The sequence below is a fragment of the Mustela nivalis genome, assembly GCF_964662115.1.
Source record: "Mustela nivalis genome assembly, chromosome: 13".
Classification (NCBI taxonomy): domain Eukaryota; kingdom Metazoa; phylum Chordata; class Mammalia; order Carnivora; family Mustelidae; genus Mustela; species Mustela nivalis.
The window spans coordinates 21,704,281-21,723,073 of NC_139032.1; the positions used below are offsets into that span (position 1 = coordinate 21,704,281).

The window sequence follows — 18,793 nt, forward strand, 5'->3', positions numbered from 1 at the left end:
GTGGATGTAGTTCTGCGTAGACATGGAGATAGAGATATAGACGGATTGCAGATTGGTAAGAGGGCCCACCCAGCAGTTCCTCCATCACTTTGGAGAAAAATTCTGTTGGGTGCTTGGTAAAAATTACATTTTTCTGGATCCCACCTCAGGGAGTAGAACAACTGCATTCTTTTTAAAATATTTTTTTATTTATGACAGAGAACACAAACAGGGGAAGTGTCAGGATGAGGGAGAGGGAGAAGCAGGCTGCCCGCCGAGCAGGGAGCCCAATGTGGGGCTCAATCCCAGGACCCTGGCATCATCACTCAAGCCGAAGGCAGACTCTCAACGGACTGAGTCACTCAGGTCACCCAAACAACTGCATTTTTATGATATTCCCCAAATCATTTTTTGAAGCATATGTCAGTCTACGAAATATTTAAAGGATTGTGAGTATGCAAGGAGCTATTGTGGGAAATTGAGAAGAGTTAGAGACGCACGAGAAGACATAACCCTGGGTCATATAGCGCCACGTGGCCATGAAACAGAGTTTCCCTGTGAAGCCCTGGCCAATGTTGTTGAGAGGGATACTGAAAGCATAAATGTAAAAAGGAAAACAACAGAAGACAGGAGAAAATACACATAAAATTTTACCCAGTCACAAGGTAGAGACTTTGTAAACATATAAGCAAAGAAAGGAAACAGTATGGCCAGGTTTGACTTCATGAATGTTAAATATTTCAGTATGTCAAAAAAAAAAAAAAAACAACAACATACACACATAAAAAAGTTAGAATAGGCAATTCCCAAAGAAAATAAAATTGTCTATATATGAAAAAATGTGTGTGAAATCATATTAAAAATGCTTTTTTTTTTTTGAAAGGAGGGACTGCACTCAACATGGGGCTCAAACAACCCCAAGATTAAAAATTATGTGCTCTACCAACTGAGCCAACCAGGTGCACCTAAAAATGTGATTTTTATTTTTATTATTTCTTAAATGCCTTCTGAAAAAAATCCACATATAACTGAGATTATGCAGTACTTGTTTTTCTCTGACTTATTTCACTTGGCTTAGTGCCTGCAATTCCACTTTTTTTTTTTTTTTCAAGATTTTGTTGAGAGAGAGAGAGAGCGCACACAGGAGTTGGGGAAGAAGGAGAAGCAGACTCCTTGCTGAGCAGGAAGCCCAACTTGGGGCTCAATCTGCACTGTGAGATATCGACTTGAGCCAAAGGCAGACTCTTAACTGACCAAACCACCCAGGTGCCCTCTGAAATGGCACTTTTAACTCCTCAAATTGGCAACTACTTTCTACCAAAATATATGGTAATACTGTGGCATAGAGAATAGGGAATAAGCAAAGCCACCTGTTGTTAGTAGAATGCGTTTGGTACAATTTTTCTGAAATGCATTTGGAAGAATATATCAAAAAGAAAATACTCCTACCCTTCGAAATCAATTCTGCTTCTAGGAACGTCTCTTTTACATTTATGTAAAAAGATGTTCCTTCCAGTATTATTGATAATATCAACAAACTGGAAACAACTAGAGTATGCAACAGCAGTGATTTGGTTCAATAAATTATGGAAGTCACATAATGCTATATTTTTTTCTTTCTTTCTTTCTTTTTTTTTTTTAAAGATTTTATTTATTTTAGAGAGCATGCAAGGGAGCAGAGGTGGAAGGGCAGAGGGAAAGTGAAACAGAATCTCAAGCAGACTCCTGGCTAAACACAGAGCCCAACATGGGGCTTGATCTCACCCTGAGATCATGACCTGAGCCAAAACCAAGAGTTGGATGCTTAACCAACTGAGCCACCCAGGTACCCCATTGCTGTATTTTCTAAAGCTTTTACAAAACATGCTTTAGTAAAAGGATCCCAAACCTGGGAGCCAAGCAGTAACAGAAGTGAGTGAAGTAGTCTGGATATAAAATAGAGACATGGAGAAGAGAAGGATTGTTTTACTTTCCTCCTAACCCTACTATTTATCATTATTATTATTTTTTTTAAGAACGGAAATGAAATTAGGCATAGTAGCTGCAGCCTCAGAGGGAGAACAATGGAGTAGTGGAGACTTAAGTTGAGAGCACAGGCCCCATCTCACAGGATTCACCATTCCTCAGCTCCGCTTGGTTGACCATTGTATGAGCCAATCAGACGTCTTCATTGACTATCAATTTATAACTTTTGCTTTAAAATTTTTATTGGCAAGAAAGTATATATAATTATTAAGTGAAAAAAGTACATAATGCAATAGTATTTGATATTAGTATATCATAGGATGGTATTGAATTGGGTAGTACGTGTGTGCATATCTTAACATATGCCCAGAAAAAAGCCTGGAAGGAAATAAAACAAAATATGGCTTTATGTAGGTCTTATGATCAAGGCTGTTTTAATTCTTTTGTTTGCATTTTTAATATTTTTCATAACAAATGCATGCATACTACTTCTAAAAATACCCAAAAAGGGGTTCCTGGCTGGCTCGATCAGAAGAAGATATAACTCTTGATCTCAGGGTCATGAGTTCAAGCCCCGACATTGGGCATGAGGCCTACATAAAAATAAATAAATAAATAATAATAAAAGCAACCAAATAAAATATCAAAAGCTTATTGTGGAAATACCGTGGTTGGAGTGTTGCGTTTCGTTTTGTTTTTTCCCATAGGCTTGAGTTTTGACACCCAAGAGGAATATTTCTGAAAAGCTAGGCTGCAGACCTAACTCTAGCAGTAGTATTGTCAGCTCTTGACCCAGAGCTAGGTCTGATAGCCTGGTTATTTATTATTATTGTTGTTGTTGTTTTGAGCTAGGTTTGATAGCCTGGTTATTTTATTATTATTGTTGTTATTGCTGGTTATTTATTATTATTGTTGTTGTTATTGATGTTGTTACTACTAGTATTTATTCTGTTGTTTTTTAAATGCTCATTGGCTTCTGGCAACCGCATCACCTTTGCCAAGAAGTTTAAGGTAGTATGAACCAGAGAGAATTTGCCTGTTCCAAGTTTTGGGAAAAGTTCTGTTTCTTCACAGTTATAGATGTACACTTAATAAAGACAGCTATAGAAATAGACTATCTATTCAAGACCTCGCAGCGCTATTAGCTTAAATAGCACAAATCTGTGCACTATACTTCCATTGTTCAAATGTCCTTATAAAATCGGTTATGAAAAGTTACTGTTCACACAGGTACATGGGCAGTCTTAAACAGTGATAAGTTGGCTCTTTTCCCCTGAGCTTGAGAACAGCGGCCGATTCACACTTTGCAAGTCAGGCCAACAAATCTAGCGAATGCAAATAGAGAGTTGGAAACCTGTGAACGCTTTTATTCCCTTCACAGATGTATATAGCAAAATGGATTGCTTTGCAATTGTGAAGAAAAAAAAAAAAGAAGAACAGGGAAGCAAAGAAGAAAAGAATGTGTTGGCTTTGTCTGCCAGTGGTTTGAGTAGAGGGTGTTTTTTTTGTTTTTTGGGGTTTTTTTTTTTTGGATGAAAAGTAGGATCTTAATGGGCGCTCAGTCAGTTCAGACAGCCTCTGAAAGCTCCTCTTGTCAGCTCCCTGGATAGAAAGACCCATTGTTTTCCAAATCTGAAGTTATCACTCTTCCCTTTATCCTTTCTTTTGGACCTTTTAGTGTGTTTGCTTTATCAGAATATTTTAATCCCTAATGTGGTGACTTGGTGTAATTTATCTCATTAAGCCTCTCCTATTTTCTTCTGTTTACATGACTAATATTATTGTGTTTTATAGAGCTTATACCAACAAGCCACTCCTTTGTCCCATTGTTTCAGCTCCAGGGCCAAAAATCAACAAATGAAGTTTTATCTTCCCAATCTTGGGCCTCACCTACTTGTCATTCAGTTTGTATAGATTGCATGGAGAGCATGTTCCTTTGAAAACAATGCAAGGATTCATTTTTATGACCTAAAAACAAACAATTACCATTCTCCAAAGGTCCTGGTCATCTCTCTTTATGAGTCTAGACTGGCACAGACTCAACGTATGAGGGGAATAAAAGCATATACTTCCTTGTGGGTGGAAAGCCCAAAGTCCCCTACTAATGACGTCCTGCTCCCTAACTTGTATTTCTTTTGCGGTGCATAGAATATCCTAGAAGCAGAGAACCTGAGCACTGGAAGGCACCTAGTGGGGTTGTCTTGTCCAAACCCCTGCCCTTCTCCATGACTACACCCAAACGAGGCTCAGCCAGAAGAGAATCAGTCCTATTTTTAAGGCATATGAAGGAGGGCATTCTCTGAACTCCTGATTTATTTTGAAATACCATGTCAGAAAATTCCTTTTCTAAAAATCCAGCCTAATAAATCTTCCGTTGTCATTTCCTCAATGACTTTTTCATTTCCAGATTGAAAACAAGTGGGTACTATCTTTAAGGAATCAACAACAATTTAATGAGCAATGATTTCCTACAAGACAGCAGGTCTCAAACTTTAGAGACCATTAGAATCACCTGGAGGCTTATTAAAAACATGGATTGCTGGACGCCAACCCCCAGAGTGTCTGATTATAGAGGTGGAGGAAGGCTTGAGAATTTGCGTTTCTAGCAGGTTCTCAGATAATGCTGATGCTGTTGGACCAGGGACCCCACTTTGAGAACTGCTGATTCTAGGACCTCTCAAGGAGAAATATGAGAATAATTAGGAGGCAGAAACAAGTAGATTAACAACAAGTTAAGCAAGTTAACCTCCACATGGAAAGTGATGTTAAACAAATTAACCTCTACATAGAAAATGCTAAATGCCTATCAGAGAAGTTCTTTGCTGTCACAGAGCTCATCAGCTCAGAGGCCAGTGAGCGAAGCTGGCCATGAGCAGGAGTTTAGGATGTTAGCCGTGTGAGTATAGAAGAGGAACACAGCATTCAGGCTAGGTAGAAAACAGGCCCAAAAGGCTCTCTGCAAAACCAGAAGCCTGAGGAGTAATTCCCACATTGATTCTTCAGGAAGTGAAGGCATCCAGACAGAAGGGCAGAGGTGGCCTGGCTCTTCCAGCAGAAGGAAAGAGGCAGCAGGGAGTTTCATGGAGCAGCACGTCATTCAGTTTTCTCAAAGAAGGGGAGGGTGACAAATGAGGTGGTGATGACAGAGCTAGAGAGGTGGGCAGGGGCTAGATCAAGAAGGGACATCAGAGGGGCACCTGCCTGGCAACTCTTCATCTCAGGGTTGTAAATTCAAACCCCATGTTGGGTATAGAGATTACTTAAAATCATTTAAAAAGAGAGGGAGAGAGAGAGAGAGGAATGTCAGAGCAGGTTGCAGAAATTTGGCAATATTCTGAGGACCACTATTTGACATTGACTATAAGGACAATTTAATAAGGCTCCATATAAGGGGACATTTGAGATAAAAGAGAGTAGACAGCTATCTCCAGTGTTTATACTTCCTTCTTTCAAACTAGGACTCCTCTACCCAGTTTACTTTGGTTTTCAGCTGATGTCAGGTCTTGGCTAGCCTTCTAGCCTAGATATAGACAGAATTCCCTTTCCTTTTAATTCTGCTAAGAGATTTTGGAATTTCATAAAGGGGTTTATAAAGACACAAGGCAAACATAAAACCAAAGTGAACAAAGGTAATACAGAAGTTAGGTCTGGAAGTAAACAGACTAGGGGCTTCTAGCTTCATTGCTTGCTACCTATACTGCCTGGAGCATGCTACTTAACTCCTTGTGCCATAGTTTCTGTACTTAAACTGAGACTTAATTCCCTAAGAAGATCCCTAAGATCTTTTTGTGGTCTGGGCCCTATATGCCTTTTTCAGCCACTCTTTCTGCTCCAACCACATAAATAGTCCTTCAGTCTTGTGTTCATTATGCTCCCTTCTACCACAGGGCCTTTGCACATACCAATTCCTCTGTAATAATTCTTACCTCCCTCTTCAGTAATTTCTGCATTTAGATCTAAGCCAACTCCCTCTAGGAAATCTCTGATCTCCCTAAATATGGAAACTCCCTTCTATTATAGGCTTTTTTGTTATGAGGAACTTTGATGTGATAGCTCTTAGTGGTTATTATTTGTGGAAATTATTTGCTTAATGTTTGTCTCAGGCTAGAGCAGATTTCAGCTAACTATAGCCAGCCTTGGTCTGTACCCTGTTTTTGTAAGTAAAGTTTTATCGGAACATGAGCAAGTCGTCTTATTTACATATTACGTATGGCCATTTTTGTATGACAAAGGCAGAGAAGAGTAGTTGCAGTAGAGACTTTATGACCTAGTAAAATATTTGCTGTTTCTTTGTAGCATAAATTTGCCAGTTTCCATACTAGACTATCATCTTTATGAAAGCAGGTACAAGGTCTGCTTTTGTTTATTTACCTGTCTTCAGCATCTAGCCCGGTGTCTGCTACATAGAAGATAATATTTGCATTTCTTGAATAAATGCAAGGAGGTTTTTTTTAATGCCTATTTTATCAGAGTGTTAAAAGGATTAAATAAGATAATATATGTAAAGAATTCCACAACATAGTGCCTGGAATATAGTAGATTGTTAATGAATGTTAGCAGTTATTCTCCATTGTTCATTCAGGCATTTTAATCGTTTTTCTGGGTCTGGATGTAGGCTGCCCCTGGTAGTGGTCTGAATTGCATTCCTGCTCTTCACCTTTCCTACCATCCCTTGTCCTCTCATCTTGGCCTCTTGGGACGAGAAAACCATTTCCATTTTGGGCTCCAGGAACTCCTTCTTTGGAGTCAGATTCTCAGCAGTGTCTTCACCACCCTTCCTGGAGATTTCTTTTGAGGGTGTTCCATCTATTTGAAAGCATATTATTCTCAAAGCTTGTCCTAGCCTTAGGGTGACACTCCTTTCACCTGCCCTGGAGCTTAGCTTCACCGGGTCACCTAAGTGATGCAGTTCTGTCTTATCTTATGGCCACCTCCTTCGGGGACAGCAGACAACCTTTCTTCTGTTTCAGCAGGAGGAGAAGCTTTAGCCTTGGAGGAGAGCTCCTAAGGAGAGAGCAATGTGCAGAAGCCCAGGAACTGAACATGTGTGGTTTTATAGGCGAGAGGAAAGAAGGATCAAAGCCCAGCCCAGAGGCCGTTCAGCCTGGATGTGGGCCCAGCTGGATGTGGAACCCCAGAGGAGGGAGCATTTACTAAAACCACAGGTCAGCAAGCTGTGACCGATGGGCCAGATCTAGCCAGCCTCCAGTTTTTATGTGCCTCTTGCACTGAGAATGGTTTTTATCTTTTTAAATAGTTGGAGGGGAAAACAAAAGAAGAATAACACTTTGTGACATGCAGAAAATATATGAAATTCAAATTTCAGTGTCCATTAATAAAGCCTTATTAGAACACAGCCATGTGCATTCCTTTACGTCTCTGGCTGCTTTCATGTTACAAAGGCAGAGTGAAGCAGTTGGCCGCAGAGATCATTTCCAGCCCATAAAGCTGAAAATGTTTACTGTCTGGCCCCTTAGAGAAAAGGTTTGCCAACCCTGGAGTTACACTACTAGCCTGAGCTTTCAGAATGACTTTGACCCAAGCTGAGCTGCATGACCTGTGCGTACCCCACCAGGTCCCATCTCGGGGTGCAGCCCAAGGTATGGTAGGGAAGGAATGGGTTAATTGGAGGAATCATTCCTGATGGAGGTGGGAAGGAATGAGAGGGGAGGAAAGAATCAGTCTGGTCTCACCACTTCCAGCAGCGGGCCCCTGAGCTAGTGTCTTCACTCTCTAAGTAGCAGTTCTCACGTTCTGAAATCCCAATAATTATACGTGATGTTGGCGAGGACTGAAAGAGCAAATGGGTGCAGCCATGCCCGGCATCAGGTAGGCACTCAGTAAATCCCACTGCTGTGACTAGGATTGGATGGAGTACACCAGGGGAAGAGCTGGCCTTGGAGAGGAGAGAGCCACCTCACTTAGCAATCTGTGGGTTAGAGAAAACGCCAAGGACATTCGGGATAAATAGACCCGGGTCTCTTCAATCTCGGCTGGTGATGCATGTTTTCATCACTGCTGTTTGATCTCAGTAACGTGGTTTGACTTCTCTGTGCCTCAGTCCCCCTGCCTGCCTGGGTGTCAAGGGAGGACTTCATACTCTTTGATTAAGAAAACACATCCCTCTGGTACCACCCATTACCATTTCGGGTGCCACACAGGGGGCCTCTGTTTCACCCTGTGCCAACAAGGCCATTCTGAGAATTCTCTTTCGCCAAGCATTTCATAAGCTTAGTGCATTTATTGGAGATCAAAAAAGAGTGTCCCTCGGGAGAGTGGAGCGTGTTGTGCCCCTCAGCCTGCCCCACAGTCTTTATAAACCTCCTGCTCTCCTCTTGCTTCTGGCTCTTCTTTCTGAGTGAGGAGCCCTGGGTCTCCCCCCACCCCCAGTTCCTCCACATATTGCCCCATATCCCTGCTTTACAGCCCAAAGAGGCTGAATAAGGCATTTTCTCACAAAGATGGTTCCGCCCCCAAGAGGAATTCTTCTACCAGCTGCTAAAAGAATAAATTTCCTCTATCCCCTAACAAGCAAAATAGGAATAATTATGCCTACCTCACAAGGTGTTTGTGGGAATTACATGAGCTAATGTATCTGCCAGCTCCTGGCATGCAGCAGGCATTCAGCAAATGTTACTTCCCTCCCCTCTTGATTCTGCCTTTTGAGATTTGAAGGAACAAAGAGAAGCTGAGAGACATTTCGAGGTGGGACGAGCGTAGATAAAGCAGCCAAGAAGGTCATCTCCTTGACCATCACCCTTCAGCTAAGTAGAAGAGATTCTCTGCCAAGAGAAACTGGAAAAGGTGGAGAGGCTCAGGGCGGAAACCAGACAAGACTTAGTTTATCTTGGAGTCCATCCAAAAGGGTTTAGTTACTAAAACAGCAGTTCCTGTACATAAATCCTTCAGGTTCTTGAAAAATATTATTAAATCACTCCAGTATCATAAATAATCCTAATTTTATTCATCTTTCCTTTCAGGCCAAAGCGCAGCTTTTGCAAGGCTCCCTGCCCTGAAGGGGAAAGGCCCCCAGGCGGAGGGCAGTACCTGGGACCCTGTCTAAGGGTATTAGATGACCTGCAGGTAAAACTGACCTTTCCTAATGCTTCTGAGCCCTTCCAGAGCACAGCTCTCCCTAGTAATCTTTCCTTAGGTGCAGGATTCAGAGAGGGAGCTTTATTAGCAAGGCGTGGCATGAAGGGGCATGGGAATTCATGGAATTCTGTTCCTTGTCTATTTGGACTTGACTTGTCCTGTTTGCATGAGTATTATTTTGCTTTCTTTTAATTTTTTTTTTTTTAAACCGCACACTTCATTTTTTTAAAAGCTCTAACAAAGGAACTGGTAGAGGGGAGAGGGGTCTCTTCCATTTTGCTAGGGGCCAAGGATGTTTCTACCTATTGTTGTGAAAACATATAGTTGTGATGAGTTAATGCCAAATTGTACCCTAATGCCTTAGGAAGCCCTTGCTGCCCTCCCCAACTGCCCTCATCCATCTCTCTCTCTCTTTCTCTGTTTTTTTGTTTTTTAGCCAAGAAATTACTCAGTTTTTCTGTCCGAAGCAAAGATAAGTTGAAGAATAACAACACCTGTCTCTGTTATTTGGTATCGTTTGGGGCTAACACACGCACACACACACACACACTCACACTCACAGAAAATACCTAGGGATTTAGGAGACATGGGTTCAGTTCCTGTTAGTCCCCAGTGTGTCTTCTGAATCTTTATTAAATATTTTGGCGTATGAGTTATGTTTTCCTCAAATATAAAATAATTTGTGACACCAAAAACCGTCAAGAAATATAAACAAAATCCATGCACAGAATCCTTCCACCCTCAGAAACCCCACTGTGAACATTTTGATGCATTTCCCTAGACTTTAGTTTTCTCTGTCGTTGTGCGTCCATAATTACTAAATGTGGTCTGGTGACACCAGCTTTTCCACTTGCCTTTATTTCATGATCATTTACTTACTGATCAGTAAACATTTATCAAAAGCACCCCTCTTAGTGGCTTCATAATATTTGTAGTGTTTTTCAATCATTCTTAGATTGTTTCTCAGGTAGGCTGGGTCTCCTTCTTCACCATATAAATAACACTGCAGTGAGCCTCTTTGTACCTGGTGCTTGCATATTTGAAAATTTCCAAAAATGGCGTTCCTAGAAGTAGGATCACTGGCAAAAAAGAATACTGAAACCTCTCATTAGTCTTCGTTGACTTTAGCCACTCCAATCTGTTACATTTTGGATCTCATAGCAAAGTGTTTAGGAACTGAAATAACAAAAGTTCTGGCTAATGTTTGTCTATACGGTGATTTCTTGGTATGCAGCTAGAGGACAATAAAATATAATGTGCTGTAATTATGATTTTGCAACATTCCTAGGTGATAGTCATAGTAACTAACATTTATTAGGTGGTTAATATGTACTGGCCCCTCGTTTAGTGTTTTACAGATACTAATTTATGGAATCTCACCACAGCTCTCGGAGGTAGATACTATTATCATCGCCATTTTACAGATGGAAAGCCGAGGCACAGAGCGGGTAAACCACGTGGCAGGTGGCTGAGCCAGGGTTAAAACCGAATCATGTAGGCAACAAGCCCTTAACCCCTAGATGATCCTGCCTGGAAATAACCAAGTGGGAGAGTTGCCTCATCAGCCACATGTTGAGGCTGCAGTGAGGGGTGGGTGGGGTGCCGAAGCTGGAAGGCGGATGGTGACTCCACTGCTCACTACTGGGTTGCAGACCTCCTTTCTGCCCTCTTCACTAGCTGTGCGCTGGTCTAGGCAAGGACAGGTGAGAAACCAGGCTGCAAAGCCCTCCATTCTGTATTTGAAAGGAAAGATGAATACATATCAGCATGGTCTTAGGAAGCTGATTATTCGGAAGGGAAAAATAATGAAATACACTGCTTTAGCCTTTTGATTTTTTTGTTTTCGTTTTTGTTTTTGACAGTCACTCAAGCATTAGGGTTGCCTAAGTAGAAGCAATATTTTCGTGACTTTTTTTTACCAATCCCATTTGAATGGGTTCTCAGCTCATCTGTTGCTACAGTATTCAGAAGTGAGCTGCAGAACAGGAGTCTCTGGAGATGACCGTAACCGTGAATTCTGAAGGAGATAACTAATCATTTTTGATCCTGTCCACTGCAGATCGCCTTGGTTACAAATGACCTCTAAACAACTGTTCGACTTGGATGGTTCTAAAGGCACCTGCTCAGGGCTGAAGTTCTGATTAATAGCCATTTTCTTTTGTCCCACCTCCCTGTGTTTACTTAAAATAATACCAGTGTGACAAAGATTGCACGGGGTGTTTCTATTTAGGTAGCGAAGACTGGTGATGTGATGAAGCAAAACACAGCACAACCACCACAGCAACCCCAGTGGCGAGTACGTCCTGCTTCATCTTCCTATCTTGCCAGGTTCCTTTTAGGGAAACCCAGCCAGAGGACTTGCCTCTGTTCACTCCACTCAGGATTGAAATGGGTAAAACCTGAAAGAGCACCAGCAGTGAACTAAGGAGGAAAGAACCAGAGAATCTTTTGGGAATGCTGCTGCCATAGACATCCTCTCATGGGGTCGCTGCAATGGTCCCAAGGAGGAGGGGCCACGTAGAAGCCACCTCACCTTTTATGACCTAATCCTGAAGTCACGAAGTGTTATTTCTGCCTTATCCTGTTTGTGGAGACCGTAGATTACCCCGGTCCCACCCCAGGTTCAAAGGGACCCTGCCTCTCAGGGAAGGAATGTCAGTATCCCGTTTGGGGAAGAGTGTATGGCCAGGATGATATTAGTGTGGACATTTTTAGAAAATAGAATCAATCATACTTGTACACAAAAGAATCTTGGTTCATACATGGAAAAGTCCCTGAAACTCGAGCAGGTATCAAAGATCCCAGAAAATTATGGTGATTGAAAATGTACTGGTTGGTGGGTACAGGGAGAAAATTGCCTTTTTCTTCCTATTCTGAATTAATGAACATCAAATTTATCCATAGGTAGGGGCTCCTGGGTGGTCTAGTTAGTTAAACGTCTGATTTTAATTTAGGTCAAAGTCTCAGGGTCCTTGGATGGAGCCCTGGTCGGAGTCCCCACTCAGTGGAGAGCCTGCTTGTCCCTCTCCCATTACTCACCCTTCCCCTTCCTCGTGTTCTCTCCATCTCTCTCTCAAATAAATAAATAAAATCTTTAAAAAAAAATGTATCCAGTCCTGGGTGGTTGACTCAGTCAGTTAAGCATCTGCTTTCAGCCCAGGTCATGATCTGGGGGTGCTGGGATCGATCACCTCCCCCTCCAGGCTCCCTGCTCAGATGACAGAGAGGGAGCCTGTTTCTCCCTCTCCCACTGCCCCTGCTCCCTTCCCCAACTTGTGCTCTCTCTCTTGCTCTTTCTCTCTCAAATAAATAAAATCTTAAAAAAAAAAAAATCCATAGGTGGTCTCACTGGGTTTTACCTAGGAAGCAGCATTTTAAAGATGAGTTATGTCCTTGATACCAGAACTGTCTTATATTTTACCATATTATTAGGCATGGATCAAGTTCAGATCCCTTGTTACTTGTAGTGAAAGGTTTCTGGTCATCTTATTTTCAAATGTCATTTGTAAACATGTCCTTTCTTCTTGCTTGATGAATGAGGTTTTCCCTCTAACTGGATCCTTCTCCTGCTTTTAATAAATAATGATCCAGGTTTTCAGGATCCAGAATACGCCAGAGCTGTAAAGTAGGCACTGCCGAAAGATGTATTAACTCCTTCAGGCCTCCAAGGTGCTATTTAAAATGTTATTGCTTCATATCCCATAATAGAAGCTTGAACCTTATTGATGGCCTTTCTCTCGGTTGTGTGTGTGTGTGGAGGCTGAAGGCTAGGAGAGCAAGAGTTGATGCATTCGAACAGGAAGCTGAATTAACTCTTTCAACAAGGTTTAAAAGAGAATATATGTTCTTATAAATTCTAAAGCTTACATGGTACTGAAGCTTCCAGAATAAATCAGTAGCTAAGATAATGTTATTAGATGTTATAGTTACTGGAAGGATTACCTTGTTGATGCTGGCTTAAAATAGGTATGTTTTGTACTTACAATATGGCAATGTTTCCCATACCGTACAAAAATGAAGTTAGCAATAAAAATATGTACAGCCTGATTACACACAGAAAGCTTCAAACTGTCATCTTTTTTATTACTATTCAAGGTTACTCAAGTTTGTGCAGATATCTTCAATTCATAGGTTCGGCTGTTATTTGAAATAATGAAATAGAAAGATAAAACCATTGATGGCAAGTTTTTAAAAGTCTACCTATAATAAGAAATGAATATGTGGGAATACAGGGGCAGCCAAATAATAAATATATGTTGGATGTTGTATAGCGAGTGAGTGGTCTGATAAATATGTAACAAACACCTCTCAGGCAAGGGAGCCCTGACTTAGCCAGTTTCTGTGGTGTAAGTATCTCCACCATGACTGGTTTCATTCTACCAACATGGCATCACAGAGTGCAGAACTAAGAGGAGATATTTTCCATGGGCTCTTGGGAACTATATGAGCCAGTCCTACACACTACTGTTTACAGTTTCTGGAAAGGTACTTGGATGGTTCCCGGATAAACCTTGCTATAATACTAAGGGGGAAACAAAGAGAAATTTTAAGTGGTGCATTTTGTGGCAGGGACATTTAATGCTCATTGAATTTCTGTTTACTCATTGACTTTTTCATGGGCCAATGGCCTGGGAACAGGGATGGAAGCTTTTAAATTGATACGCAATGCCCAGCTCTCTCTTGCCTTGCCACTGCAATAAGGAAAGTCACGTGTTCTCATTGGTACAGGTACAAGATGTAGAACACAACCTGTATCAACATGGTCCCACGAATGTTGTGTGGAGCCCAGCCCCCAGACACCAACCCTGCCTATCTACCATGCTTCTTTAGCGATTGTTGCCTAACAGGCCATCCCATACAGAATGGCTTCAAACAATTTATTGTTATGTCTCACAGCTCCGTGAGTTGGCTGGTCTCTGCTGGCAGAGCTCTGCTCTTCTCATTTTGGGTTTCATGCGATTGTAGCCTGACGGTGGCTGGGGCTGGAATTCTTGGAAGGCCTGAATGGAATTGAACTGAAGATGGCTTCTTCAGGCACATCTGGGACCTCAGTGCTTCTCCACATGGAGTCTAATTGTCGAGGTATCTGTGTGTTGCCTCTCTTTGCAGTAGGATGGCCAGATTTTTATATCATGAGGCTGTCAGGATTTCCTCAGGTTGAGGCCAATAACTGTCAACAGTATCACTTCTACATTTTCTTGTGAGTCACAGGATCAGTGCAGAGGCAGAGAGGGAGGTGACTGTCCAAGGGTGTGATTCCAGGAGGGAGGAGTCACTGGGGGCCCTCTTTGGAGAACATCTACCATGTACCACAAATAAGAATAAAACTTTGCTGTGTTAAGCCACTTAGATTTCGGAGTTAATTTGTTCCCTTAGGAAAACCTAGCATAGGGGCTCCTGGGTGGCTCAGTGGGTTAAGCCGCTGCCTTTGGCTCAGGTCATGATCCCAGGGTCCTGGGATTGAGCCCCGCATCAGGCTCTCTGCTCAACCGGGAGCCTTGCTTCCTTCTCTCTCTCTCTGCCTGCCTCTCTGCCTGCTTGTGATCTCGCTCTGTCAAATAAATAAATAAATCTTAAAAAAAAAAAAAGGAAAATCTAGCATAATCTGACTAATTTACAAATCAGTACTGTATTAGTGAAGGTGGAGTAGCCTCCACCGCAAAAGCAAACCTCAACATGCGGTCCTCTGGGGGCCTGATGGCTCCCTAGTGGTGCCTCTGTTCAGTGGTGACTGGGCCGTCCAGGTCACCTGTATTTTGTTGGTACACCATCTAGAACATGAGGCTTCTAGTTTAGTGGGGCCAGAGGAAAGAGGACAATGGGGAACTGACTCATGGCTCCTGAGCACCTATTAACCAGAACTGGTTACGTGCCTCTTGTCCCAACTATAAGCAGGCCAGGAAATTTGATGGAGCATGTGGATATTTTGTGGTTACTAATGTCTCTGCTGTAAAATTCTGTGGAGCTCTTTGCTTCTTTTGTTTTCCCTCCCTTCTCCTTACTTTACCCTCCATAAGAAATTCAAGAAGGGAGAGAGTGGAGGGGGGAGGGGAAAAAGGAAGAAAGCAAGGAAGGGGAGAATACAGGAAGGAATTTATAGACAGCAAAATCCAGTCATTAAAACTATCAACAAAACAAAACCATTAACAAGTACTGATAAACAAAAACTATGAACACATAACTAATAGCGGAGGTTTTCACTATGCTTTTAACCACCCCCCCTTTTTCTTTTTAATCAGCAATGATAAGGAAACTAAACCAGATTAAGTGGTATCTTATTGGAGGTACAAAGGCAAACAAGGGGAAAGAAGTGATTGAAGAGCACTTCAGAGAGCTCGGGACATTCAAATCAGCAGGGCCTGATTACTTGCATCCCAGGGTACTTAAGGAATTGGCAAACGTAATTGCAAGACCACCAGCCTTTATTTTAGAAAAGGAAGGTTGGACAGGAGAAGGTCCTGACAAGTGGAATCAGCAGATGGAGTACCTACTTTTTTTTTTTTTTAAACAGGGAAAAGCATAACCATAGTAATTATAGACTATTCAGCTTATCTTGGATACCTGGGAAGATACAAGAACAAATCATCAAACAATCAATTTGTAACCACCTAGAAGAGCACAAGGTACTGGGTAGTAATCAACGTGATTTTGTGAAGTACAAATTATGCCAGACCAATTTAATTTTATCTATGAGAAACTGATGAGCCTGGCAGAAAGGAAAGCAATACTACAATTGGACTTCAGTAAGGTTTTTTTTTTTTGTTTTGTTTTCTTTTGTTTTTAAATCCACCCTCTGACAGTTTTCAGCATTAACTCTAGAAGAGGATGCTACCTACAACAGCAAATGGGTGGGCATGTCTCTGGATCCAGCACGCAGACTGGTAAAAAGCAAAGATTCTGCTCCAGTCTGACGCATTTGTTAATAATAATGTTATTATTTTAATGAACTGATGTGAACAAAGAAGATGAAGTGAAGAAGACCTTGAGATATAAATAGCATTCTCTACACTGATGGGAAATATGAAAAGAGGAGATATAAAAACCTGTCTAAGAAATCCAACAGCTAAGTAATATGAGATCCAGGAAGGGAGAGAATAGTAAAAGAGAAATCATATAAGAAAATTTCCTAGAAAAGGACATACATTTTTACATTAAAAGAGTCTCCCAAGGGCCAACTATAGTAAGTGGGGGAAATAACCCACTTGGATGCAACTTTGTAAAATTTTAGAACTCTAAGAATAAATAAAACTTTCTAAAAGCTTCCAGAGGGAAAAATTAGACCACCTACAGAGGAATGGAAATTGAACAGCCAAATTCTCATTAACATTTCTGGCTGCTAGAAGATAATAGAGTAGTCCTTTCAGTTCTAGGGGAAATTGAATTTGAAACTAATTTCCATATTCAGCCAACCTATCAATCAACGGTGAGAGTAGAACATAGGCATTTCACATAAACCAGCACTAGGAAAGTTTACTTCCTAGGACCCTTTTCTTAAGAAGTTACTTGAATATGTGTTCCAGCAGAATGAAGAGGTTCTCCAACACAAAAGTAGTCAAGGGATCTAACACAGGAAAGGAAAGTTAAATATGATACACAATCTTCCTTTTTTTTTTTTAAGTAGGCACCACACCCATCAGGGAGCCCAATGTGGGGCTTGAATTCATGACCCTGAGATTAAAACCTGAGCTGAAGTCAAGAGTCAGATGCTTAACTGATGGAGCCACCCAGGCATTCCTAAAATCTTCCATTTTGGAACTGGAAAATGAAGAGCACCAAAGGGAAAGATTTGGGGGCAAAAGAGAATTCCATGCAGTTCATAATGTGATTGGGAGAACGAAAATCAACCAATCAGCGCACGTGGGTGTCTCAGTCAGTTAAGTGTCTGCCTTCAGCTCAGTTAACGTTCCTGGATCCAGCTCCAAGTTGGGCTCCCTGCTCAGCAAGGACCGTGCTCCTCCCTCTCTTATTCCTCCTGCTTGTGCTATCTCTCTTTCTCTGTCAAAGAAATAAAATCTTAAAAAAAAAAAAAAAAAAAAAGAAAGAAAGAAAGAAAGAAAAGAAATCAGCCAACAATCTAACAAGAAAACCTTGAGAATAAGATAAGGTATATATTTAGTCAATAAAAAAGATAGGCAATTAAGAAATCCAGAAAAACAAAAGGCTAATTAAGACTATTTTCTATTTTTGAAGAATTATAATATATTGTATGGAGTGTCAAAGAAAGACTAGTACGTGGTGCTAAAACATTTTTGTTTGAAGTAGATGAGAGGTTATGACATTGCCCTCATAGAAAAGGAAATAGCAGTCCTGATATGCTACTTAGCTTGGCAGTGCAGAATATTGATGTAGTCTTAATGTAAGTGCTCTCATTGATTTTAAACTCTTATAGTCACCCTAAGGACAAAGTAAGGAAGATCTTGGTTATGTTGCAGGAAAAAAAGAGGGAACATCAATCTTCATTATATAAAAGTATAGCTGACAGAAGGTGGGAAGTGGAAAATGGAGGAAAAAGGAGAAGGTTACTCTGACTGATAACCCACAACTTCTATAAGGGGAAGTCAAGACAGTGACTCAAGTTTTTAGAATGAAGAATTGAGGCATAGCATAGCATACTATTTAAAGTTAATAAGAGTAACCAAACCAAAACTTAAAAATAATGTATAAATATCCCAAACTCAGAGGCATTGGGAGGAAGAAGAAGAAAGCATAAATGAGCTGAATTCTTATTATTTCATAACTGGAGGCCATTTATAACCAAGAAATTGAAAAGAGGAATGATTTTCTAAACACCCTATATATGTAAAGAATGCATAATTCATGAGTGGTTTTTCATAGGCATACCTCAGAGCACAGGTATCAGCAATCTCTGTAGTCTAAGGACACATCATGGTGCCAACGGTCTTGCAGCCATGGCATTTTTTCCCATTCCAGTATCCATGCCTAATTATAAGATCATGTTTGCAAACTTCAAGTTGTCTCTGCTTTAATAGTCTCTTAAATTTTCTCAGAATTATCACTGATATTTCACAGAGTACTCTTTCAAAATCAATAATGTGGTACATGGCCATGTGGCCTCTTTATAGTGTTTTATTTCATTTAACTTCTTTTCCATAAAAGAAAACTCTCAAAATTGGGTTTTTGCTCCCACTGAATGAAAGCTTAGATGACCTTGTTACTGGATAAAGACTATTTGAAAATTATAACTCTAAAGATTAAAATAACATAAAAGTCACTTGAATCATGTCTTGTCGTTTCTGTGCATTTAAATCACAGCATGGTTCACAAGCTACTGTTAAATGAGGGCAGGTGTAAAAAAAACTCTGCCATAACTTCCTAAGTGAGATCCAAAAAATTCAGTCACTTAAGATGTGGCATCAACTTAGTGCAGAGTTAATAAAATGAGCAAGGTGAGCCAGCTGCAAGAGAATGGAGCCAATCACCAAACTTGTCATATCCAAATTCCCATTATCCGGGAGGGTGTAATTACGAGTTCCACTGTACTTCTGATTACTGGCTAAAGTGGCGTGCCACATAGCCACACAGATAAACACACTTGCCATACACAGTGCCTGCTAGCTTTAAATTATGCAATTCTTGGTTACTCTTGGCAGGAGTTAAACCATTTCAAATTTTGCACAAAACAAGTACTTACCCAATAGGCCAATTACATTATTTCAAATATTCCTTATTCTGATTTATCTAAAATATAACCATATTGTAAAAGAGCAGTCAGTATTTAGTTCTTAAAATTGGG

The 18,793-nt window shown here is 40.9% G+C and overlaps 1 long non-coding RNA gene across 4 annotated transcripts in view; it reads left to right on the plus strand.

Moving 5' to 3' along the window:
• The window catches only part of LOC309847016, a 159,254-nt gene that overhangs the window by 15,629 nt on the left and 124,832 nt on the right, over window positions 1-18,793 (plus strand). For all 4 annotated transcript variants that reach the window (XR_014302260.1, XR_014302261.1, XR_014302262.1 and 1 more), the window contains one exon: window positions 8,925-9,027. This is a non-coding gene — a long non-coding RNA (uncharacterized lncRNA). The remainder of the gene's footprint in view (window positions 1-8,924; window positions 9,028-18,793) is intronic.